This window comes from Pinus tabuliformis, chromosome 6, assembly GCF_031772625.1.
Source record: "Pinus tabuliformis cultivar Carrire ecotype Pingquan chromosome 6, CPIR1, whole genome shotgun sequence".
Classification (NCBI taxonomy): domain Eukaryota; kingdom Viridiplantae; phylum Streptophyta; class Pinopsida; order Pinales; family Pinaceae; genus Pinus; species Pinus tabuliformis.
This window is the reverse complement of record NC_142292.1, coordinates 1,006,057,016-1,006,084,525: the sequence shown is the minus strand read 5'-3', so window position 1 is coordinate 1,006,084,525 and position 27,510 is coordinate 1,006,057,016.

Below are 27,510 nucleotides of genomic sequence, written 5' to 3'. Positions count from 1 at the left end.
CTCTCTCTCTTTGTGGAACACAAATTTTTCCCAAATGATACAACATATTATCATGTACATGGTAGTCTAATTCCTTAACTTGGTAGCCTTGACTCAAGTTTGAATATACCTCTTGAAAGTCAACATCATTTGCATATTGTTCAACATAACATTCAGGAAAAACATATTTATTCTTGAGTAAAATGGCTACATTAACAACAGGTCTAGAAATCATATTGTTATAGCCTAAATCTACCTCAGGTTGAAGGAAGGCAGGTCTAGGGTAACATCAAACCACGCTTAACCTGGTAGCTAGCCCTACCAGGTCGAGAGAGGGCTCTCTCCTTGTCAATCTCAATTAAGATATGTGCAAATAGGGCTTGAGATGACTAAAATGAAATGCTGATTTTAGGCTAGGTGTATTAGGTCAGAGAATTTTGTTTGATTTTGATGGTTGGTTGCTGGATTAGATGAGGAACGTAGCTTTGGGTTCGGGAAATCAACTCAGATTTGCAGGAGGTTCTGTGGGGCGAGGTAGGCAAGTGTTTTGGCACTTTGAATTGGATGTGATGGTAAGTCTAAGACCAGTGAGGAGTTGGAGAGGGCATGCAAGGTTCATGAGTCCTCTTCAAACAACAGAAAACATTTAAAACTAAATAAAACCCCAAGGCAGAGCACTGGACACCAATGGATTCCACCCTTTAATCTTGATTAATTTCGTTATGCAGAAAAAGATAGATGTTGGCACATACACACATAAGATAAAATAAATAACAAAGGAGAAAACAATGCTAATTCACATTACCACAAGAATCCCACAAAATGCTGCAAAATCCTGGTTCATTTCCTTGCCAAACTGCAGAAGTGATTTACAAAGTAGCTTAATGCATCCACAAGAGTCCAACCTTGACAAATGACTAAGAAAGTACAAGATATAGGCATAAAACCACCTATGCTAGCCATCAGGGGTCGAATCCATGAGTCAAGGAGCTGTTTCAACAAGATCTAAACTAGGAACTGAAAAATAGGCAGTGGAACAGCTTGCCTCCAAAACTATGGAAACTGATTCATTCATCCTCAAACCAACTCTAACTGATGTATCTACCTCCTTAAGTCATTTTTCATCATTTTTACATCATGGTACATCATGTTACATCATATTACATCATCAATTTACCAAAGAGAGAAGAAAAAGTCAAACTGAGAGCAAACTAGACGAAATTCTGAGTTTTTAGGCAAAATTGGAAAAATTTTCCCTGATACGCAACGCTTTGAGCTTGATGCGCAGTGCCATTTCAAGGCTAAGTTTGAAGGCCTTCCACTTCACCAAATCGCTTGTTGGAAAGATATGTCTATCTACTTTCTGGGACAACTGGAATTTTTGGATTTAGAGTCCATTTTCCCTTTCAAAAATCATTTCTCCCAAGACTAGTTCCTGTAGGTCTAAAAAGTGGCAGAGAGGGCATTTTTTAGGTGTTTTTTTCCCTTTAGGTGATCCAGATCTCCTCCAAATTTCATGAAACTTTCTGGATTTCATTATTTTTCCATGAGGAATCCAAAAATGCAAGCCATTTTGCAAAATTTCTAGCCAATTCAATGCGCAGCGCCGGTGGCGCTACGCATCAGCTGAAAATTCCTGTGTTTTGCTAAGCCAAGGAAGCTTCAGCCAAAATTTTAAGTTTGTCTTGTTAATTTTTGGCTTTTAAGGCTCTCTTCAACTTAGCTTTTAGGCCATTTATCCTTGTCTTACAAATTTTATTCCGAGCTAAGTAATGATAAGCCATGTGGCGCAACATTTTCTTCTCCTTGTTAGCCTTATCAAGCAGCTTCTCAAGGTGGATATTCACTCTTTCCAACCATGATTCTTAGTCAGCCTCAATTTATTGCTCTAGGTATGTCATCTTAGTTTTTCTTCTTTTTGGCACTTGCCTATTTTCTCTAATTGTTTGCAGCTCCATAATTGCTTGTTTGTCCTCCAGTTGCTTGTTCTCTTGCTCAAGGAAGTTAATGATCCATTTAGCCCTCTCAAGGTCAAGTGATAAGGCTTGGACTTTAGCCTCTTTCTCTTTGATGATCATATCCTTGAGTCTTGAGCTTTGAGAGCCCAAATCAGTGTCATCTTCCTCAACCAAAACAAAATCCCTATCCTGCCCTTCAGTAGGGCCTTCATCATGCACTTGTTGCTTTCCTTTATCGTTGTCCTGTACCTGTTCAGTTGAAGGAGAAGGTAAAGCCCCTTTCACCCCAGGTGAAGATAGCATTTTCCTGTAATTCGGTGAAGAAAACGAGATCCCTTCCACCCCTGGTGGAGATAATACTCGTTTGGCAGCTGCAAAAAGCCTCCTAGTGCCTTTCTCATAAGTTATAAACATAGGAATGTGAGCCTCTTCAGTTTTTCTTTTAGGCTCTTTTTGTTGCCCGGAAGGTTCACCTTCCTCCTGAGGATCTGCAAAAATTTGAGACACCTTGAAGATTTCATGGGCAATGAAAGTTTCCCATGACACTCCCAACTGAGTGAGCTGATGCACAACAACAATTTTGATGACAACAAAGTGATAAATACTGTTGAGCTGCTGTGGGTATGGTTTTCTTTTTGCAATCATAGTCATCCTCTCTATATTTTTGCATATGAAATATGGAATACTCATCATTCTAACCCTGGTGAATTGCATAAGTAATCTGATATGGTAGACATAGAATCTAGAGAACCTACCCTCACATGTGAAGTATTTGATGATAAGTTTCATAAGTGGAACATACCGGTCCTCCAAGAACTTGAAAGGAAACACCCTGCTCAGTTTACCATGATATTTGGCCTTAATATATGGTTCATAATGTTGTTTGCTGATATTTTGCCTTTTGTTCCACTTTTCCCCTACATCTGGAATTCTAGTGGCTTTTACAATAATAGCTGGTGAAAGAGTGAAATTGATACTAGCAAGGTGCACCACATTATTCTCCATGTTTATGACAAATTTCCTTGCTAACTCATGATGGTATTTAACCCTCTCAACCATCTCACAAAACTAAAATCAATACTGGTATCTGAAACAAGTGGTAGCAAGGGGGCAAGTAAGGAGTTCAGTCATGCTAATAGGTTCTTCTCTGATATTTTTTCCACCCTTATGAGGTCTCCTAGGTTGTACATTTCTTTCTCTTGAGCTGTCACTTAGTGTTTCTTCTTCATAGCTTGACTCGCTATTTCTTGCCATGGTGCTTGGTGCTTGTCTTAGGGAAGTGATGTGATGATAATATGGTGGAAAATGGTAATGAGGGAGGACAAGGGAGATGAGTATGAAGAGATTTTACTAATGGGAAATGGAGTTTGGGAAATGAAGGGAATGAGTTGTCTTAGGGGAGTGGGATATGGAAAATGGGATTAATGGATTGATTTAGGGCAATGTAAGATAGAGAAGGGAAAAATGATGTTGGTTTTGGTTATGGAGTGAAAGTTGTACAATGAAATGGAAAATGATGAAGACAAGCTAGGGTTTGATGTTTTAAAATGCAAAACTCATGAAGAAAACATGTAGAAGATCAAATTCAACTCAAATGCAATGAAGATTTACTTGTAGAAGATAAATGCAACGTTTTTGAGGTTTATTGGGTGATTTGGAAAGTTTTGGCAGCTTTTTGACTGATATTTAGCACCCTTGTAAATTAACACTAGAAGAAACCCACTGATGCGCAGTGCCAATATGATGCGCAGTGCACTGCCTCTGATGCGCAGCACCAGGTAGATTTGCTTGGAAAACAGGGTTTTCAATTTCCTTTGTTCGATTTGCCTCCAAATTGCGATTTTAGCTCTCCAAGGGTATCTTGCACAATGAAATAGATGAATAGCACTCCTTTCACTTTATATATGGATGCCTTTTAATTTTTACTTATTTCAAACCCACTTTTCTAATGTCAAAGTCACTTTTGGTCATAAACTCTATTTTTCATTTGAATTGACTTTTCTTGATCACTTGATGAACTGATGCATTGATGCTTTTGCTTTTTTCTGCAGTGGTTGGAGTTGGCAAGGTGAGCGAGGGCAGCAGTTGGAACTCATTACATATAAAAAACACTTTAAATTACATAAAATTTGTACATAGAATAAAAAACCCTGTTTTGACCTCAAAACAGAGTTTTGAGGTAAAAACCATTTATTGAGCATATCATTAGTGAATTTTTTGATCTTATGAACTTAATAAAATTCCTCATGTGCCTGCTGACCTTTTATTGAGGTTTGGATGACCATGGTGGAAAACCCTAGACCTAATGAGACTAAAACCCTAAAACTAACTTTTGTAAATGAAATGAAACAAAAGTTACAGTAAATGACCTAAACATGTGAAAACAGGCTAGCATGTAAATGCCATGAGGGAATTGACAATGAACCACTACCATCAGTCGATCCATGACCTAATGGAATGCAGCTGATCGGATGGGACACCTAATATGCATGAAAAAAGAGAAATTTGATCACTGATGGAGGGATGAAGATACCGACACTAACACATATTAGCAACTCTGTTATAAATACCTTTCTTGTTCCTCATTACCAAGTGGAATTGTTGTAAAAATCCCATCCAACGAAAGTGACTTGATTGTTGCAATTTTGTTTGAGATTGTAGATATTGCAAAGGTTGATGATTGGTGTGAATAATGGTTTCTTTACTCGTCAAGTAATGCTTCCATTTCTTCACACTTTGTACCAATGTGTAAAGCTCTTTATCATATGTAGGATAGTTAATAACAACACCATTAAAAATCTCATAAATAAATGAAACGGGCTTACCATGTTGTAAAAGAACTGCACCCATGGTGTAGTCACTTGCATCTGTTTGTATTTCAAATGGTTGTTTCAAATCCGACAATGCTAAAATTGGGGCTGAACTGATCTCTTGTTTTAAAGCATCAAATGCTTCTTTCTGTTTGCCTCCCCACTAGAAGAAAACCTTTAAGGTGGTCAAAGCATGCAGTGGAGCTGCTATGGAAGATAAATTGGAAATAAACTTCCTCCAATGCTGCGCTACTCCTAGGAAACTCCTTACTTCTACGACTCATTTGGGTATTGGCCAATTCATAATGATCGAAACTTTAGAGGGGTCAATATTTAGCTCACCTCCTCCAACTACATGGCCCAAATACACTAAGGAAGTTTTCTTGAATTCACATTTAGACATATTCAAAAATAACTATTATTTTCTCAAGACATCCAACACTTTCCTCACATGCTTGATATGCTCTTCTTGGGATTTGTTGAATATCAAAATATCATCTAAATAGACAATTACAAATTCATCAAGAAAGGATCTTAAAACATCATTCATAACTCTCATGAATGTTGTTATGAAACCATGTCACAAGAAGATAGAAAAGATAGGTCAACGCCTTAGAAATAAGCCTCTTCGAGGGGGCAACCTCCTTTACATTACACAAATGAACAATTCTTAGATGATTCAAATGACAAACCCTCCTTACTATATATAGGAGTCTAAGGAGTCACAATATAACCCAGTCGACCTAACAATAATAATATAAAGCCACAAAAATAACAATAGAGGGATTCTATGGGGCACATTAATAACAATATGGGGACAATAGGGGCACAACAATATTAATAAGGGATACAACTACAATAGTAATGGGGTAATCACTAGTATTATAGGGACCTAACATGCCCCTCTCCTTCAAAAAAGTGTTGTCCTCAACGCTTGAGTAGTTCTGGATGCTTCTGTATAAAATTCTCATCCTCCCATGTGGAATCTTCAGTGGATAAGTTCTTCCACTTGATGAGATACTCCGAAATTGATTGATTTCGCTATCGAGTTCTTGTTTCTGTGACTACTTCCGATTCCAATATAATTTTTCCTTCCTCTTCAAGTTCTGGCAATGTTGTTTGAACTGGGAGCTTGTCGCCTATAACCTTCTTTAAACATGAAACATGGAAAACTGGGTGCACTTGAGAAGCTGCAGGAAGCTCCAATTTGTATGCCATAGTACCAATCTTTTGCAACACCTTGTACAGACCATAATACTTTGGTGATCATTTGTTATCCTTCTTAGCTTGCTTAAGGGACATTTGTTTATATGGTTGTAGCCGTAGGAATACCCAATCACCTACATCAAAACTTCTTTCGCTGCGATGTTGATCTGCTTGTTGTTTCATTCTATTCGGTGCCAACACGAGGTTATCCTTTAAGAGTTGGAGGACTTGTTGTTGATGTTCGATGTGATGTTCCACTACTTGAACCTTAGAATTTTCTCTTAAATATGATGTGATGGATGGTGGATGATATCCATAAATTGCCATAAATGGAGTCATTTTTGTTGCTGTATGGAAGGAAGTGTTATACCACCATTCAGCCAGAGGCAACCATTTGACCCATTGTGTCTATTTATCAGATACAAAGCAACGAAGATATCCTTCCAAACATTTGTTTACTATCTCAGTTTGGCCATCAGATTGAGGATGATAAGATGAGCTATGAGCTAACTGAGTACCAAGACAAGAAAATAATTCTGTCCAAAAATTTCCAGTGAAAATGGGATCTCTGTCACTTACAATAATCTTTGGGTTTCCATTTAGCTTTTGAATTGTTTCCATAAATGCAGTAGAAATTGTACTAGCTTTAAATGGATGTGATAATGCACAAAAGTGTGCATACTTGGTAATTCTGTCAACTACCACCATGATGACACTCTTTCCCTCAGATTTGGGTAAACCTGTGATAGAATCCATTGAAGCCTCCTCCCAGCATTGGCTTGGAATGGATAAAGGTTGTAATAGACCCGGGGTCTTAATTGTTTCAACTTTATTTTGTTGGCAAACCAAACATTAAGCCACAAACTTTTGAATATCCGATTTAAGGCCATCCCAAAAAAATTCCTTCTTAACCCTGTGGTAAGTTTTTAAAAATCCTGAGTGCCCTCCTAAGGGAGAAGTGTGCAATTCCATAAGAATCTTTTGTTTGAGTTGGGAATTCTTACAGAGGTATAAGTGATCTTTGTACCATAACGAATCATTTTTCCAGCTAAATGTATCAGATGTACTGGAATCTTGTTGTAACTTTCGAATAAGTGCCCACACTTCTTCATCATTCTTCCATTCCTCCCTTGCTTCATTTATCCAATCTGGTTGGATAATAGAAATGGCGCACAACAATGCTTCCACATCCTCATTCTTTCTTGAGAGTGCATCTGCCACCACTTTTTGCTTCCCTTTTTTGTAGATGATTTCAAAGTCATAACCCAACATCTTTGTGACCCACTTTTGTTGCTCTTCAGAGGATAATCTTTTTTCTAAAAAGTATTTAAGGCTATCATGATCCGTTTTTACCTTGAAGTGTCTTCCCATTAGGTAGGGTCACCATTTCTTAAATGTATGTAGTATTGCCAACATTTCTTTCTCATAAATAGATTTGTGTACAAACTTTCCCTTGATTGGATGACTTTAAAAGCAATGGGTCTTTCATCTTGCATTAAAACAACACTAATTCCATTTTCTAAATCATCACATTCCAAAATAAAGATTTTTGTGAAGTCCGGTGTAGCTAAGACCGGTGCTTGGCACATTGCCTCTTTAAGATGTTCGAAGGCCTTTGTTGCTTCTGGAGTCCATGAAAATGCATCTTTCTTCAATAATGTTGTTAGAGGTGCTACTATTCTCCCATAATTCTTAACCAACTTGCGATAATACCCTGTCAACCCAAGAAATCCTGCAGATGCTTTATGGATGTGGGGATTTTCCATTCCTTAATGGCTTTAATTTTGCTAGGGTCTACCTTAACTCCTTCATGAGATACAATATGACCCGGATATTCCACCTCTTGTACTCCAAAGAAACATTTGGATCTTTTTGCATATAATTGTTTCTCCTCCAATAGTTGTAGCACCCTGTCAACATGTTCAACATGATCCTTCCAAGACTTGTTGTAGATTAGTATATCATCAAAAAATACTAACACAAATTTTCTAAGGGTTTGAAAATGGAATTCATCAAACCTTGAAATGTAGAAGGTGCATTGGTAAGGCCAAAAGGCATGACCAAAAATTCATAATGACCCTCATGAGTTCTAAATGCTGTTTTCAGAATGTCTTCAGTCTTCATTCTGATTTGATGATATCCTGAACGAAGATCCAACTTGGTGAAGTAAATTGATCCATGCAATTCATCCAGTAATTCATCAATGACAGGAATGGGAAACTTATCTTTAATAGTGAGCTTGTTGAGCTCCCTATAATCCGGACACATGTGCCATGATCCATCCTTCTTGTGCACCAATACTACTGGAGCAAAGAAAGAACTTTGACTAGGTTGAATTATACCAACCTCTAGTATTTCTGCAACCATACGTTCAATTTCACTCTTTTGGGCATAGGGATATCTGTACGGCCTGATGTTTGGAGGAACACTTCTTGGAATCAAATGAATAACATGATCATGATCACGAATAGTTGGGAGACCTTTGGGAGTCTCAAATACCTTGGAATGATTGTCCAAGACTTTTTGGAGATCTGGAGAAATAGATGATTCCGATGTGGAAACATCTAGCGAACATAATTGTGTAATTACACCTCTTTGTTCCCTTTTTAGAAGCTTTATCATACCGTTAGAGCTGATTATCTTTCCTGGTTTCCTTGCAATACCCCTTAATTCAACTTCCTTTCCTTCCACAGAAAATTTCATGAAAAGTTCTTGAAAATTAAAAGATATTGTACCCAAGGGTTGTATCCATTGGACTCCTAGTACAACATCAGCACCTCCCATTGGAATGGAAAGCATTGGGCTAGTCAATACATATTCTTCCATGGATAGGTTGATATTATGGCACTTCCCAGAGAAATTTATCATTCCTCCATTTGCAACCATCACTTGACACTCTGGTGCTGGATATAGGAAGCAATTCAATTCTTTTTCTATCTTACAATGAATAAAATTGTGGGTACTTCCTAAATCAACCAACACTATTACCTTTTTCTTCTTGATTTGTCCTTCTGTCTTGATGGTTTGAGGAGTGGTAATTCCAGCCAATGCATTACAAGATATGGTAGGATTCATTTCTTCTTTATCTAGGCTTTGTTCCTGGAGTATATCCTCTTCTTTTGACCTTTCTTGCTCCTTTTCTTCTTCCTCTTCACAATCTATGTAGCATAATTTCTTCTCAACACACCTATGACCTTTAGTGTATTTGCTATCACAATTGTAACAAATCCCTTTTTCTCTTTTTTCTTCCAATTGTTGTGGTGTCAACCTTATAGGTTGTGGAAGACTAGGGGCAACAACACTTCCATCTTTATAGTTGTGAGTGGTATGCTTCCTGGTTGCCAAAATTTTGCTTTCCATTTTTCTTGCTAACTTGAATGCCTTCTCTAATGAATCAGGTTCCCAAAGGTGAACATCATGTTGGATATTATCCTTTAAAGTCCCTATGAACACATCAATCCTATGCTCCTCTGGAATATTTTTTACCCTTATGTTCAATTTTTGGAACTCCTCAATGTGCTCCATTATTGAACCCTTTTGTTTGAGACTTATCAATTGGATAAAAAAAGTGTTGCTTTTTGTATCCTCACAATGTGTTGTCAATTCTTCCGTAAAAATTGCCCAATTTATAATTTGTTTATGAGAGTAAAGCCATTGATACCATACAAACTGATTTGGTTCCAAATATAAAGTTGCAATACGTACCTTTTGTGTGTTTTGCACATTATTGAGATTGAAAAATCGTTCCATCTGTAATATCCATGTTGCGGGATCCTTGCCATCAAACTTCCTCATATCGATTGTTTGGAATATGGTTGGTCTTCGATCCCACATTAGAGTCTATGAAATCATGATTAACATTTCTTTTGTTCTCATCATGAGTTTCCTTTACTACCCTTTCACCATTAGTAAGAATTTCTTATAGAAACTTTGTCAAATTTGTCTTCAAATCTTCCATGTCTGTCTTCAAACAATCCATCTTAGCTTCTACACCTTTCTTTAAACTATCCATCTTAGCTTCTACATCGTTCTTTAAACGATCCATCTTAGATTCTGTTACTTTTTGTGCAAGTGACACTTGTTGCACTTGGTCTCGTAATTTTGATATATCATGTTGCATTTATTCCTCTTATTCATGAGTCATGCTAGAGCTTTCAAGTTGCTTACTAGGTGTTTGCATTTTATTTCCTCGGGGCATCAATTACCAATAATAATGCTTTATTATGCCCTTCGAATTCCTTTAAACTAATTTTTCAAACCAAGCTTATGCAAAAATTTAAAAAAAACTACACATCTTTTTTCACTTTGTAGGAGCTTGATATTGAATCTGATGTCTCTCTATAATTTCAGATCATCCAGTTCTAAAATTGCAACCTATGGTAGCCCTCTGTGTCCTCTTTCCAATGCCACCAGTATGATCCAAATTGGATTCTCCAGGGAAGAGTTATGCCAAATCTCCCATAGTGACCTGATTATGGACTAGTTTAGTGGAGCGAACTTGTACGATGTGCCATGAGTCACTGTTTCGACCTTTGGCTTTGAAAACTATACACAAGAAACTAAAGTACATCCTCTTTTTGTACCTTCTTATGAAATTTCAATCCGATGTTCAAAGAGAAAGTTATGATGATTTCCCTAGGTCACCTGTTTGGAATGTAATTTACGAGTCTACAAAAAGACCAACTTCCTCAGATCATATCTCCACAAATATAGTGCGAAAAGCTCTGAAATTCAGACCCGAGGTTCAGTGCGATTTCATCTCAAATGGGTTTTTTTTAGCTTCTGAAACGTCGCAGAAATTTTTTTATAGAAAAAATGACATGATGACCTATTTGGAGTAGCGAAACCCTAGAATCCAAAGCTCTGATACCAAATGTTATGAAACCATGTCACAAAAAGATAGAAAAGATAGGTCAATGCCTTAGAAATAAGCCTCTTCGAGGGGGCAACCTCCTTTACATTACACAAATGAACAATTCTTAGATGATTCAAATGACAAAACCTCCTTTCTATATATAGGAGTCTAAGGAGTCACAATATAACCCAACCGACCTAACAATAATAATATAAAGCCACAAAAATAACAATATAGGGATTCTATGGGGCACAGTAATAACAATATGGGGACAATAGGGGCACAACAAAATTAATAAGGGTTACAACTACAATAGTAATGGGGTAATCACTAGTATTATAGGGACCTAACAAATGTATCTGGAGCGTTGCAAATACCGTAAGGCATAACCAGCCACTCAAACAATCCCTATTTGTTTTTAAAAGAAGTCTTCCAAATATCCTCCTCAGTTATTCTAACTTGATGATATCCACTTCTCAAGTCTCGTTTAGTGAAATATTTTGCATTCTTCAACTGATCTAGAAAATCATCTATTCTGGGCAGTGGGTATCGATCCTTTATGGTAATTTTATTGAAAGCTCGATAATCTACACACATGCGCCAGGTTCCATCTTTCTTTGGTACCAAAACAATTGGTGAACCACATGGAGAAGTAGAGGGATGAATTACACCTTTATCTAACAGTTCCTGGACTTGTTTCTTATTTTCTAAACTTTCCAAAAATGACATTTGATACATACTGATGTTTGGGAGTGAACAATCTTACTGTAGCTGAATTTCATGCTGAATTCCCATTTTTGGTGGAAATCCCTTTGGTTCTTGAAACATGTCTCCATATTGATTGACCACATCAACCAATTCAGCTTTCAGCTTCATGTCACAACCTGCAAAGGATTCATGCTCTGTGTCATTCTTCTGCTTGATCATAAGGAGCACGAGACTCTTGCTGGAATTGACCAGTCGTTTCATTTTCCCTGCACTTGCTAAATATAGATTAAGCTTGCTACGATGGGCTCTCACAATATACTCCACTCTGTCTGTTAACAAATGATATTTTTTCTCAAATCTATGGAAAATAACTTTCCTGTCATACAGATACGGGCTTCCCAACACAATTCCAGAAATATCCAGCGGCACTACATCTAATTCGACTTCATCAATGAAATTGGAAGTAATTGCAAACCTGAAAACACATTTCCTTGTGACTTGAACATTTGCATCCTTGGTTATCCAACCCAACGGATATGGTTTATGATGAGGCATGGTTTCCAGATTCAAGTTCTTGACCAAGTCTATAGAAATTAAATTTGCCTGAGATCCACTATCAAACATCGTGTCAATCTTGGTGTGTTTGGAAATAACTCAGATATGGAACAACTCAATATTGTTTTCCTCATTTGAAGCATTATTGGAGTTATTTGTTGCGCTAGTACTTGCCACTGCTTCCTCTTTGCTTGCTTTTCCTTTAGTGATTGTGGCTACAATCTTTGCTTCATCACCTGAGTCAGAACCCAGGTCTTGTTGTACAACAACGTTTGTCTTCTGTTTCCCTTTATTGTTAGATTTCTCTCGTCGTAATTCTAGATGAAGCTTCCAGCAATGCGCTTCATTATGGCCCTCTTTGGAACAATTCTTTCACACGGGTTTCTCCCCTTCTTTCTTAACAGAAGCATTTTTCTTCTGCTTTCCTTTAAATTTATTCCCTTTTTCACCATTACAGAATAGATTCTTCTTACCTTATTCTTGTACATTTTTCCCTCTTGCTTCGAGGTGTGTAGCTTGAACATGGACCTCATCAGTATTCGTGGGATTAAACATAAGAATGGTATGTCAAAGATAGATATGAAAACCTCATATATATTTTAGAAAAGTATCGTGTGACTATAAGTCTACTCCTAGCATCATAGCTCTTCTCCTAAAATCTTGAGTATACTCTTGCACATTTTGACCTTTTAACTGTCTGAAATTTTTCCAATTCATGATAGCTTTTTGCATATGAGATAAAGGGTATAATTGTATTTTTATAGTAGCAATGAAATCAGACCAAGTAATAGGGATCTTACCATGTTTTGTGATCTCATCTTGAGTCCTTGATTCCCACCATACAAGTGTTGCACCTTCCATTCTCAAGGAAGCCAACTGAATCTTTATATCATCCTCTTGAAAGTTCTGAATTCTACAATACACCTCCAACTGATAAATCCAGTTATCCAACTTCTCTGAATTCACTTCATCATTGTACATAGGCAACTTGAATTTAAAATCAAGCTCTAGAAAAGGTGATTTACCAGTTCCTTTTGAAGAATGATGATGAGTATGAGTAAGGGTTGTATTAGTGGAAGAGTGTGAATATTCTTGTAAAGTAGAAGATGAAGAAGATGGTTGAGATGGTGGAGGCTTGTCTCCATTCCCATTACCTCCTTTTCCATCACCTCCTCCTGAAGAGCATTCTCCTTTGGGAGGTTTGGAACTTTCTCCTTGCAATCTATTATTCCTCTATTGATAGAGTACCTTCACCATATTTGTCATATCAAAGAAAGCCTTTTTGAAGGTCTTCTCATCTTCTATCATGGTAGGTTCTCCTTCATGAGACACGATCTTTGAAGACTCAACTGCAACTTCTACAACTTGAGGATGTACTAGTGTAGAAGACTTTGGCAACCTTGCTCTTCTTCCACTTGAACCAACTTCAAGGCTTCCAACCAGCGTTCCTTCACCTCTTTTGAGCTTTAACCTTGTAAGCATGACATAAAATTACAAACAATTAAATTCTTCTTTCACAAAGAAAATCTAGTAAGGAAAAACCAATGCTCTGATACCAACTTGATCTAAAATGGAGTAGATTAGTAATGCTGTGCTAATTCCCATTCAGAATAAAACCCAGGATGTTTATCATTTTCTTATCAAGTGCTTAAGGATTCAATATTTTTTCTTAATTAACTGATTCCCATGAGAGTTTCTTATATAAATGCTAGAAACAATTTAACATAAAACATATGTTGAAAAACAACAAAAAACAACAAATAACATCAAAATACAACACACAACAAGCACATGATAAAGGAGTTCACCCTTCCTGGGTTATGTCTCCTTGGTCCAACTTCCAATGGCTTGGGCCTCTCTATTATGCTCCAATTACAACAAAAGTGTGTTTACAATGCTCATATACCTCTGAAACCTGTCTCCATGAGTTCATAATACCCAAAAATGGCTATCTAGCCTCTTTTTTCATCCAATTTGGATAAGAACTAAAGAAGTTATGACTTATCCTAGTTCTCCCACTATTTGTTCCACAAAATGCTCTAAAACCGACATAATCCCACAAATTCACTCCAAAATCTGCTAACTGAGTGAGAATTTGGCTACGTCGTGGGCCATAACCTATTGGGCATATCGGAAATTGCAATCAATGGAGTCCCACAGTCTTATGGACTGTGAACTAGGTGGGTGATATGTGATTGCGATACGGCGGTGTTAGGACCTCATATTGTCCCTTTATTACCATATATCTTGCTATGATACTGGTGGGCTCCAGTATTGTAGCAATAATGCTACAACTCCTGGAGCTTCCTATCTCTAATTTTATCAACCCGGTAGTTCGTAACAAACTTGGAAGCGACGGTGCTGTATGCACAAGTACTAGCTCTTGTCGCAACTGTCACTTGGTCAGCTGGCACAAGTCCGCTAGGGCTCAAGCCAACTTCTATATGTTCTCAGAAGAAGCTTTCTAAATGATGAACGAAGATTATCTCAAGGGAAATTAACCTACTTTGCAAGAATGAACTGAAAGCCAACCAAACATGGAAACCCTAGTAAACCCTAATCTGACTAGCTTAATCCTTACAATGCAACGATGAGAATGTAACTCCTAAAAATGATGCCATTACTTCTAGTGATATGAGATGCATGAATTTAAACTACTTCCATTGAAAAGAACATTGTTTTTATATTTTTGCTTAAGTGGTTGGAGTTATTATGACTTTGTTTCTTATTAGGTTTTGACTGTGCAGGGGTAGTGTGAAGGGAAGGAAGGCTTGGAAAAGGTCAGGAGGGCTAGGAGAGGTTCCAGGGGATCCCTAACATCATTCCACAGAAGTCCACAATGTTCAGGTGCTTGGCAATCGAGTTTGCAGGCTTCTACAGGATGTCTGCAGGGGATCCTACAGGAAGCTCGGGATTTCTACAGGAAGTCTGCTAACTTCTACAGGATGTTCTGCGGTTGGAGTTTTTGGTGATGGAGGAGTGAAGGAGCAGTATGGGTGGATAGGTAGGATGAAAAGGGAGCTTGTGATGGCTCAGGGACAGAGAGATCAGATGGAGAAAGAGTGGGTAAAGTTGGTTGGTGGATAGAAGGGTGGAAGCAATGAAAAGCCAAAAAGATGGAGCTACGTGAAAAGTAGAAGGGTTGGAAGGCAAACGAGCTGAACAGAGGTTAAGCAGGTGGCTTAGGCGTGGTTGAGAAGAAGAAGAAGATAATAGAACAATGCTGCGCAGTGTAAATGAAACAAATCCTCTATGTCTTGCACAAAACCGAGAATTCATCCACCTATTCTAACTGTGTTATTAAACCAACGAACAACAATGTAAACTTTGGAGAGAAATCGTGCATGGTGTTGGAACGAAGAAGTATTGCTCAAGATCAGAATGCATGGATGGATCTACAATTGAAATGACTGAAATGATGGTGTTGCAGCTTGCATGAACGTATAAGACTGCGTTTTTTGGTGGTTGGTACGGTCTACACCCCCAATCTCTAAACAGAGATGGCAGTGAGTGCACTGTCAACCTTTTCTTGGAGCTCTAATGAATTCTAATCCTCCTACTCTAATCTAAACTGCTGACAGCACTTTAACCATAACCTAATCCTACTCAATCACATTAAAGAAATTAAATCAGTAGACTGTGTTTTCCAAATGCATGTCAAAGCAAAGAAATGAAGTGCTGAAAGGAAAGACAAGTAACAATACAAAGAAAAGGAGGTCTATTGCTCTCAGGTTGGGCCCTAACCTAAGAGCTATAGCTCCCTTAAGAACTCATAATTGAATCCAAAGCTGCCTGCCTTTATTAAAAGATCATAACCATGAGTCTAACAACATGCCAAAACTGGCTTACAAAAAGCAAAAAACCGAGCTGTAGCTCGTGCTTAGAAATTGCAACAGGAGTTCAAAAGTTCAAAAAGCTCCTATCAAAGGCTACGGCCTCAATATTTATACATGATGAGGATCAAGCTGGCTTCCTCAATTAGTGGAGCTCGGCTGTCCAACTAAAAGTAAACTGCTGTTCCTGTAGAATCCGTTGGCTGCCTTTTAGCTCGGTGGGGATAGCTGTTGGAGCTCAGAGTTGGGGTGGAGATCACGAGGGAGGTCATTCAAGACTGTGGACAACCTCCCTATAAACCTGCAATGCCACCTTTGTTGTCTCCTTGTCTCCATTTGCGTGGTCTTTGCTCCATTTAATGTCAAAAAAACCTGAAATCATCATGTATTAGTCACATAGGAATAATGCCTGCCCTTCTTCCTACAAATAACACGAATATACTAAGAAATGATGCATAAGTGATAAAAGATGAAGGGTTGAGCAAGGTAAGTAGGCCAAATGAGCCCAAATTGTTACCAAAAATTGGGGCTCATCATCACCCCCCAACTAAAATATTTGCTCATCCTTGAGCAATTTTGCTCCGGCTCCTTGTCCTTGGCCGAGAACTAGGCTCCAGAATACGCTCTTTCTTTCCTACCCTTGGTGGCTCTGCCTGTTCTGCCCTTGGTGGTGATGAGGGTGCCGCTCCTTCCCTCTTCTCTGTTTCCTTGACCTTGAGCTGGGATTTTGAAGCTGATTGGTCTAACCTTCCCTTCCAAGTAGTTGTTTTTGGGCTCCCCCTCTCGTAGGTGACTGATATCTTCGAGGGGGACCTTTCGCTGAGTGAAGTAGGGGCATCCCCTGTAGTGATTTGGCTGCTGGATGTAGGGTGTGGCTTGCCCGTCTTTATTCTCATACTTCTTCGAGCTTCAAAGTATAGAGGGGTCTCCCTCTTTCTCTTCTCCTTTGGCTTAGGAGGTGTGCTGAGAGCGGCCAGCACAGCTGCTGCCTCCCTTTCACGAATATCAGCTTTCTTCTCCTTGGGTTTCACTTTTTTAGGGCTTCCTGTAGAAGACCCTGTTTTAGTCAATTTCGGGCTTCCTGTAGAAGACCCTGTTTTGGTAATTTTCGGGCTTCCTGTAGAAGACCCTTTTTCAATAATTTTCGGGCTTCCTGTAGAAGCCGGTTTCGGCTTTCCTGTAGAAACAGGTGTTGCCACCTTGGTTTGCTTTTCTGCATGGGTTTTGCTTTTTTACATGGTTGCGGTCGCTGATGAGGTACTTTTGCTGATGTGGACCTTCTCAGCTTTGTCCGTTCTGCCTTGCAACCTTTTCTCTCTTGCTGTCAAGATGGGTGTGTCATCTTTCTCCTTGGCATCCTTTTTCTCGTGCTTTTTCCTTTGCTCTTTCTTCTGCACTATGGTCGGGGTCTTCTGGCCTGTTTCTTTCTTTCCCGTGGCCACTGATTCTTTTTCCTCACTGCTGGAGGAACCACTTTCTTCGGTCAACATCCTTATGTCTCCATCTCTTGTCAAGTTTCTGAATGCTTCCCATGAGAGAGGAACCTTATATGAATGAAGTGCATCCTCCACGAGAAGTTTGATCAATCCATGGTGGGCTACCTGGTCTGGTATGCCTTCTTTTAACTTTGTGGCACACTCAATTAGAGACTGTAGCAGGAAATAGGGGATGCTCAGTTTATTTTCTACAGGAAGATCAATCTGGTGCCTCAATTCAGTGAGCAACCTAAAGTGATACCCGTACACAATGCTAAAACGGCCTTCGCAGGTTATATACTTCATGATCTGCAGGCTAACTTCATTCCATGGTGGCAACAAACTGGTTCTACGCACCCCATTCTTGTCTTCCGAGAATTCCTCCTCTGGGGGAAAGAATTCTTTCTTGGCCTGTTGGCTCAACTTCATTTCTTCCTTATCCCAGGGCAAACCCATTGGAAGTTCAGTAATTCGACTGATATATTGCGGGGTGAGCTTGAGGCTTAGGCCCCTAAAGTTCACGGTGGCCAATGTTTTGGATTTCGGCCTCAGAGCCTGCAAAAACTCTTCTGCCACTTCGTCGTCATAACCCTGCAATTTGTCACAGAAGGATATCCATTGTGCTCGTGTGAAAAGCTCCACCACCTCAAGATTTTCCCTTAACTTTGTTGAATCAGTGGGTTCCCGTCTAATAAACCCACCCAGCATGATAAAAACTGTTGCTTTAACTAGAGGTGGCGAACGCGGAAGAAATTTGGTCTACTGAGACAGAGCGTAGAATTACGCTTCTGTCATGCATATAATCCACGAAGCTTATCTCTGAGGACCTTAACACAGCTTAATTACACTGACATCCTGTAGAACGACAGTTTATGCACAGCAGACAACAATTGCAACAATTTCCTACGACCAGACTGTGGACGATGATTCTGCCACCTTCAAAAGCCAATTGCATGGAGAGTTCAGGTTTACCTTTTTATCTGCCACCTTTTGACGTGAGGAACCCTCCTTCTTGTAGAAACAGCTTTCCTGTAGGAGCTGGGAAAGACTGCAGTTGGTCTGCGCTCTTGGTGTTGCTTCATAGGCGTTCTGATAGCCAAAGGCTCGGCGTATCGAACTGCAGAGGGATCCAGATGATCACTCGCGTTCCAAACGGTGAATGATAAATGCATGGGGCGATCTAGCCGATTAGATTTGAATCGGCGGAATCCGTGGCGCGGGGGTGAGCTGTCCCCGCCGAACCGTTGGATGACGTCGTCCCATCATTTTCCTGCGAGTTCACTTACTGCCGCATCATCCCCCTGCAGATCCGCCGCCGTCTCTTCTGCTAAACACGTTTTTCCCGACGGGATTGCTCTCACGTGTGTGCTGCCCATTCCTTTTTCCATGGCCGCCACCCAAACATCCGACTAGACCATTAACTGGTCGACGTGGCCAGTCAAATGGCCATACAGCCACTCAACCCATTCACTTCACACTTTGCAAACAATTCAAAGTAAAATTCATGCAATCTGACGGAAGAAAGGGTCGAGACACTTACCTGTGCGGCCGCAACACGATTTTTCGGTTTTTGGACGATGATGAGTGGATTCATTTGCTGCTGATGAATTTGCACAGGCGCGGAGGTTCATGTTTACAGGCTGCCGACGATGGATTTGATGCTTGGCTGCATGCGCCCGCGTTTTCATTGCATATGGCCAGCGCTGTGAATGGTGTACACTCCAGCGGGCTTAACTGTTACAGGACTCCCGCAGGATGTCTTGTAACAGTTCTTCCTCCTTGGGTGCATGCTGCACGACGAAGGATTTGGCCTCACGATCACGCTCCCTGAGCTCATGGATGGCTGGGATGGATATGGTATGACATCTCAGCATTTTTTTTACCTTAAAAATTGCTTTCTCTTTGATAACTCAACGATCTGCTTTGCTGGTGCAGGTAACTTCGTTGCATGTCGACAAGGATGGTAGAACGAGGTGACAGCAGTGTGCAAGGGTGACAACAGTAGCTTGCATGCGTCCAAACCGATCCTTAGTCATTAGATCTCCTCATAGAATGAATTCTAGGCCGTCCCGAACTTCTACAGGAAGTTTCCTGTAGAAATACAGAGCTTCCTGTAGAAAGTTTGCGTTTCCTGTAGAAAGTCTGCACCTTCCTGTAGAAAATCTGCATCTTCCTGTAGAAGACTCAAGCCGTGATAAAATTGTGCACATACCTTGGAGAAAATGAGTATTCTTGGAGGAGGTGCTGGTGAGGTCTCCTGACAGCATGATAAGGATCCTTGGCTTTGAGTTGAGAGGCTTCCTCTCCTCCATAGAACACCTGCAACCTGCATGCAATTTTACATTATGAACTTTGCTGTCCTTGTCTTTTTTCTTATTGTTTTTTTTTTTTTTCTTTTTTCCCTTTTTTTTTGAAAGATAACAGGGGCGCCTCGATGAGGTTTTCACCCTTGCCATCTGCCTTAAGCGCCTCAGAGAGGTTTTCACTCAAGGATCTTTTTCACATCTCTTTTTTTTTTTGAAAGATAATAGGGGCGCCTCGATGAGGTTTTCACCCCTACCACCTGCCTTGGGCACCTCAGAAAGGTTTTCACCCAAGGATCTTTATTATTTTTTCTTTTTTCTTTTTTTTTTTTTTTTTTTTTTTTTTTTTTTAAATCTTTCAGGGTATGCCCAAAGCAGAGGCAGAACCCTTCTCTATGACCATCACTGATTTCTCCATAGTTTTGATGAACTCTTGTCTTGAGAGAGGCTTCCTGTAGATCTTCAAGCGATGCCCATTGACAAGCATGGGGATGGCTTCCTCATCAATGGTTCGAATAAGAACAGATCCATTGTCATGGCATTTTTCCACTGCATATGGTCCTAGCCATCTGGTTCTCAGCTTCCCCTTGAAATCTTTGTATCTAGAGTCATACAACAAGGCCCAATCTCCCGGCTGGAATTGCTTGTCATGGAGATGTTGGTCATGCCACACCTTTCTCTGAAGTTGAACCACTTCTGAGTGAAGGAGGGCCTGCATCCGGTGCTCGTCCAGTCCATTCAGCTGTAATAACCTTTCTTGTTGTGCATGGCTGAGATCTAGATCTAGCTGAGTTGCCATCCTCAAAGTGTTGTACTCGAACTCAATGGACAACAAAGCTTTCTTCCCATATACCAGCTCATAAGGTGTGAAGCCGGTGGTGGTCTTCCAGGTTGTGTTGTAAGCCCATGTGGCCTCAACCAGGCGATTTGCCCAGTCCTTTCTGCTGCTGCTCACCACCTTAGTCAAGATACCTTCTAATGCTCTATTGGTGACTTCCACCTGCCCATTTGCTTGAGGGTGATAGGGGGTGGAAGTCCTATGCTTGATATTGTGATGAGCTAGTAGATCTTCAACTAGGTTGGATGTGAACTGGCTCCCTTGATCGGTGACCAGCTCTCTTGGGTAGCCAAACTTGTAGAAGATGTTTTCTCTTAAGAACTCGGCCACCTTCTCTTCTGTCGCTGCTTTGATTGCTTTAGTCTCTGCCCACTTTGTCAGGTAGTCAGTACACACAATGATGTAAGACCTTTGCCTCGAAGGAGGGTTGATTGGACCCACAAAGTCCATACCCCACTTCTCAAATGGCTCAAGAGTCACTTGAGGTTGGAGAGGCATCTCATCCCTTTGAGTCGGTTTCCCCATTCTTTGGCATTGGTCACATTGGCTGATATATCTTCTGACATCTTGATGAAGTGTGGGCCAATAATAGCCTGCCTGCAGGATTTTGAAGGCAGTCCTCTTTGCTGCAAAATGTCCTCCACAAGGCCCATCATGACAGGTGAGGAGGATATCAAAGACTTCCTCCTCCCTTACACAACGCCTTAAGATCTGATCGGGGCCAAGCTTGAAAAGATTGCCCCCGATCCAAGTAAATGAGGCACTTTTTCTGATGATTCTGCTCTTCTCTCTTGAAGATAGGTGCGGAGGGAACTATGTTGAAACAAGGTAGTTTGCTATATCAACAAACCATGGAGAGAGTGCTGAGATAGCAAACAGATGTTCATCGGGCATCTGGTCATCCACTGTTCCATCCTCATCTGCAGACAAATCCAATCTAGATAAAAAGTCAGCAACAACATTTTCTTTACCTAGTTTGTCAACAATGGTCAAATCAAACTGCTGCAACAAAAGTAACCATCTAATAATACGAGCATTCACATCTGGTTTATTCATTAAATATCTAATTGCAGCATGATCCGTATGTACAAAGGTTTGATATCCAGTAATATAATGTCGGAACTTGTTCAGTGCATGGACCACAGCCAAGAACTCTTTCTTGGTTACAGTGTAATTCAGCTCGGCTTTGGACAAGTTTTTGCTAACAAAGTAAATGGCATATGGAAGTTTTTGTTCAACTTGTCCTAAAGCTGCACCTATGGCTTTGTTCGAGGCATCAGTGTGGATGTGGAAAGGTAGGGCCCAGTTTGGACCTCTCAAGATTGGGGCTGACACCAACTTGTCCTTCAATTCATTCAAAGCCCTCTGACAATCGTCAGTCGATTTAAACTCCACATCTTTTGCCAATAGGCCAAACAATGGCGAGGCTAGTTTGTTGAAGTCTTTAATGAATCTCCTGTAATACCCTGCTAATCCTAAGAAACTCCGGACATCCCTTACCTTCTGGGGAGGTGGAACCTTCTTGATGAGAGCAATTTTGTTAGGATCCACCTGTAACCCTTGGCAAGAAATGGTATGGCCTAGCACGGTCCCTTCAGTCATCAAGAATTCACATTTTTCAGGACTAAGGGACATGTTCATCTAAATGCATTTGGTTAGGACTTTTCCCAGATTGGACAATGCTTCCTGGAAGTTGGACCCGTAAGGAGTGAAGTCATCCATATAGATTTCCACCGCATCATGGACCAACTCCGAGAAGATGCTTAAGACAGCTCTCTGGAAGGTAGCAGGAGCATTGCATAGCCCAAAGGGAAGAACTCGGTAGGCAAAGGTACCCCAAGGACAAGTGAAGGTGGTCTTATCTTGGTCTTCCGGGCTGATTTGAATCTGGTTGTACCCGCTAAACCCATCCAGGAAAGAGAAGAACTTCTTTCCTGCCAGTCCATCCAACACTTGATCTATGAAAGGTAGAGGGAAATGGTCTTTCTTGGTAGCTTTGTTCAGTTCTCGGTAGTCCACACAGATTCTCCACTTCCCATTCTTCTTGGGAACCAACACCAGAGGGGACACCCATTCACTATCTGAGATGGGGTAAATGAATACGACATCCAACAGTTTTTGCAATTCTTCCTTGACAATGTCCTTAAGGGCTGGATTCATTCTCCTCTGAGGTTGCCTGACCAGTTTACAACCCTCTTTGATGTATATGTGATGGGTACAGACTGAAGGATGGACTCCTTTCATCTCCTTATAGCTCCAAGCAAAAGCATCTAGATGGCTGGCCAACAGGCTACACAGCTCCTTTTCCTGGGAAGCAGATAGGGAGGAGCTGATCTTTAACGTTCTCTCAGGGCCGAACTCCACATTTTTGACTCTGGGAGTGACAGGGTTGGTTGTACAAAGATCCACTAAAGTGCTGGCTTGGGCATCCTCCACCAATTTCTCTAAGGATAGTGCACTGGAAGGTGGATTCTGGATCAAGGTCTCAATCAAGTCATCCTCGGTTGGGGGGTCTCTTCTAGTGGTATCTAGGGTGCACAAAGGTGCTAAGTACACTTCATCCTCTTCTCCTTCCTCCAACCAAAGTGGTAAGTCATGCTCTAAGGAAGGTTGGGCAGGAGGGTATAGGACTAGCTGCTTGGACATAGGACCATTTTTGATGGTCATATTTCCTGCACGACAACTTATGTAAGCATCTGCAGTGGCTAACCACGGCCTTCCCAAAATGAGAGGATATCCAGTAAGCTTTGCCTTGGGTTGCAGAACCAAGAAATCTGCAGGGTATTCCCAAGAGTCGACAGAGACCAAGACATCCTCCACAATCCCTTCGGGAGTCACACTGGAGCGATCTGCTAATTGCAGTACTGTCGAGGTCTTCCTCAAGGAACCCTGAAGATTGAGTTTGAGCATGGTATCCCTGGTCATCACATTAATGGCAGCCCCCAAATCAATCAAGGTGTGAGGTATGATGGTGCCATTGATGTGGACATCTACTACAGGACTCCCAGGATCTAGATACTTTGGGCAGATGACTTGTCCTAACATAAGGTCAGACAGTTGTCCTAAGACATTGATGGTTGAAGCATCTCTCTTTCGCCTGCCTGGGTGTTTGAAACACTTTTCCTTAACCAGTTTGTTGTATATAGGCACATCCTTGATGGCTTGGAGAAGTGGTATTTTCACACACAACTGCTTGAGCTCACCCAGGAGCTCATCCTCCTCTGGGTTGGGTTGTGTGGTGGCTGTTAGTCTCTCAGGAAAGGGTGGAATAGCCTTTGGTTCACTTCCCTGTTTATCTTCCTCATCCTCTGGGGGAGGAGGTTGGCGATCCGGAAGAGTCTTTCCAGATCGAAGATTGATCTCCTGGATCTCCACAGCATAAGTAGGGCATGATGTTTCCCCAGTGTATACCTGATGGGCCTGTCTATTGTTGGGGTTCGGGTTCGGTTGAGCAGGTATTTGAGGTTGCCTTGGAGGAGCAGGAGGTAATGGTTGAGGTTGAATTGGTGGTGGAGGCAAAATGGCAGGAGGAGTGTTGTACTGGGGCCTCCACCCCGACTAAGGTGCATTCCACTGAGGCTGTGGCTGGGCATGTGAGTGATAGGGATGAGTAGTGGGTTGAGTAGGGTACTGAGGTGGGTAAGACCATGGAGGAGGCATAGACCAAGAAGGATGAGCAGGGGGACCCCAGGAAGGCATAGGAGTCGATTGGTTGGGGCTGTAATAAGCTTGGGGTGCCCCTTGCATCCCCTGCTGGTAAGGTCTTGGTCCTTGTGGCCTCCTTTGGTTGAGGAAATAGAGAGGTTCAGTGGGAGCTTCTGTCCCTTGGTACATGGCTTTAAGTCCAGGTAAGGTTGGACATTGGTTTGTGGGATGGTCCTCCTCACAAACGAAACACACTTCAACCGAATGCAATGGGCATTCGTTCTTAGGGTGTCTCCTTGTACATCTAGGGCAAAAGATAGCCAAGGCTCTCTCAGCTTCTTCCTTCTTCTGTTGGATCCTGAATGTGTCCAGTTGCATGGCAATGGTCTGTCTCACCTCACTCTTAAGATCTTCTAATTGATTTGCAAACTCATGTTTGGAGAAAGGGACACCAGTTGAGAGGAGGTTTCCTCTACCTCGTTTCCGAGCTGCCCTGGAGTGGTTTCTAAACACAGTCTTGATGTCCTCATAAGGCAGTTGGTAAATATCCCCCCCAGCTAACATGTGAAGGGTATCTAAGAGGTCTTCAGGGACTCCTCAGAGCAGGACCAACTTGAGGGATTCAGGGTCAAGTGTGCACCTGGCCCGCTTATAGCTAAGTTGGAACCTCTCCTCATAATCCTCTAAGGACTCATCATTTCCCATAGTCATCCGAAAGATTTCTCCCTTGGTTTCCTTGGACCTACAGTAGTCCCGGTACTTGGTATTGAAAGCTTGCTGCATCTGAGCCCAAGTAGTGATACTATTCCCAGGTAAACCCATGAACCAGCGTAATGCTGCATCCTTAAGAGTGGAAGGGAAGAGTTTCAGCTTCTGCTCATCTTCAGTATAGTCATAGGTTCTACAAAGGACAACAAACTCAAACAGGAAGGTATCAGGATCTTCAGTAGTCAGTCCATGGAAGTGAGGTAAAGCGGAGGGGCTAATGTTCTTCATTTTCATCTCTCCATTGGTCTCTCGAATGGGGAAGGCACCTTCTATTCTCTCATCTTCTCCTCTATTGTCAACCATAGCTTCAGATGGGATGGTCTCTAATTCTTCTTCTGCTATAGGATCTTCGTATATCTCAGGAGGTTCACCTATAGGTTCTTCTGGATCACTGTCACCGAAGAAGAGAGAAGGGTGACTCAGTGATGTGGTGGGGGTGTTGGGTAAGAATTTGCCTGTTTTATCTCGATTCCTACGAGGCATGAAATGGAAAGACTTTTTTTGATTGCTTTTGTTTTTCTTTGGTACCTGCAAAACTGAAACAGATTGATCTACAACTAACTATCTTACTGAAATAAAGATGCAGAATTAAATTGAAAGCAGGAAAGAACTAATCTACTTTGCTCAAATGAAATTGCAGGAATGGAAATGCTAGTCTACGCTTGCAGAATTGAAAGGCTAATCTACGCTTGCAGAAATGAAATTGCAGAATTGAAATGCTAATCTATGAAAGTGAGAAATGCTAATCTATGAAAGCGAGAAATGCTAATCTATGAAAGCAGGAAATGTCTATGCTACTTTTGCAGAATGGAAATGAAATAAACTACTTAGTAGAAGGCAAGAGTAGGAAAGTAGAAGAAAAGCAACAATTACTAATACTCTGACGCTTCCCCAGCAACGGCGCCAAAAAGATGGTGGGCTCTAGTATTGTAGAAATAATGCTACAACTCCTGGAGCTTCCTATCTCTAATTTTATCAACCCGGTAGTTCGTAACAAACTTGGAAGCGACGGTGCTGTATGCACAAGTACTAGCTCTTGTCGCAGCTGTCACTTGGTCAGCTGGCACAAGTCCGCTAGGGCTCAAGCCAACTTCTATATGTTCTCAGAAGAAGCTTTCTAAATGATGAACGAAGATTATCTCAAGGGAAATTAACCTACTTTGCAAGAATGAACTGAAAGCCAACCAAACATGGAAACCCTAGTAAACCCTAATTTGACTAGCTTAATCCTTACAATGCAACGATGGGAATGTAACTCCTAAAAATGATGCCATTACTTCTATTGATATGAGATGCATGAATTTAAACTACTTCCATTGAAAAGAACATTGTTTTTATATTTTTTCTTAAGTGGTTGGAGTTATTATGACTTTGTTTCTTATTAGGTTTTGACTGTGCAGGGGTAGTGCGAAGGGAAGGAAGGCTTGGAAAAGGTCAGGAGGGCTAGGAGAGGTTCCAGGGGATTCCTAACATCATTCCACAGAAGTCCACAACGTTCAGGTGCTTGGCAATCGAGTTTGCAGGCTTCTACAGGATGTCTGCAGGGGATCCTACAGGAAGCTCGAGATTTCTACAGGAAGTCTGCTAACTTCTACAGGATGTTTTGCGGTTGGAGTTTTTGGTGATGGAGGAGTGAAGGAGCGGTATGGGTGGATAGGTAGGATGAAAAGGGAGCTTGTGATAGCTCAGGGACAGAGAGATCAGATGGAGAAAGAGTGGGTAAAGTTGGTTGGTGGATAGAAGGGTGGAAGCAATGAAAAGCCAAAAAGATGGAGCTACGTGAAAAGTAGAAGGGTTGGAAGGCAAACGAGCTGAACAGAGGTTAAGCAGGTGGCTTAGGCGCGGTTCAGAAGAAGAAGAAGATAATAGAACAATGCTGCGTAGTGTAAATGAAACAAATACTCTATGTCTTGCACAAAACCGAGAATTCATCCACCTATTCTAACTGTGTTATTAAACCAACGAACAACAATGTAAACTTTGGAGAGAAATCGTGCATGGTGTTGGAACGAAGAAGTATTGCTCAAGATCAGAATGCATGGATGGATCTACAATTGAAATGACTGAAATGATGGTGTTGTAGCTTGCATGAATGTATAAGACTGCGTTTTTTGGTGGTTGGTACGGTCTACACCCCCAATCTCTAAACAGAGATGGCAGTGAGTGCACTGTCAACCTTTTCTTGGAGCTCTAATGAATTCTAATCCTCCTACTCTAATCTAAACTGCTGACAGCACTTTAACCATAACCTAATCCTACTCAATCACATTAAAGAAATTAAATCAGCAGACTGTGTTTTCCAAATGCATGTCAAAGCAAAGAAATGAAGTGCTGAAAGGAAAGACAAGTAACAATACAAAGAAAAGGAGGTCTATTGCTCTCAGGTTGGGCCCTAACCTGAGAGCTATAGCTCCCTTAAGAACTCAGAATTGAATCCAAAGCTGCCTGCCTTTATTAAAAGATCATAACCATGAGTCTAACAACATGCCAAAACTGGCTTACAAAAAGCAAAAAACCGAGCTGTAGCTCGTGCTTAGAAATTGCAACAGTAGTTCAAAAGTTCAAAAAGCTCCTATC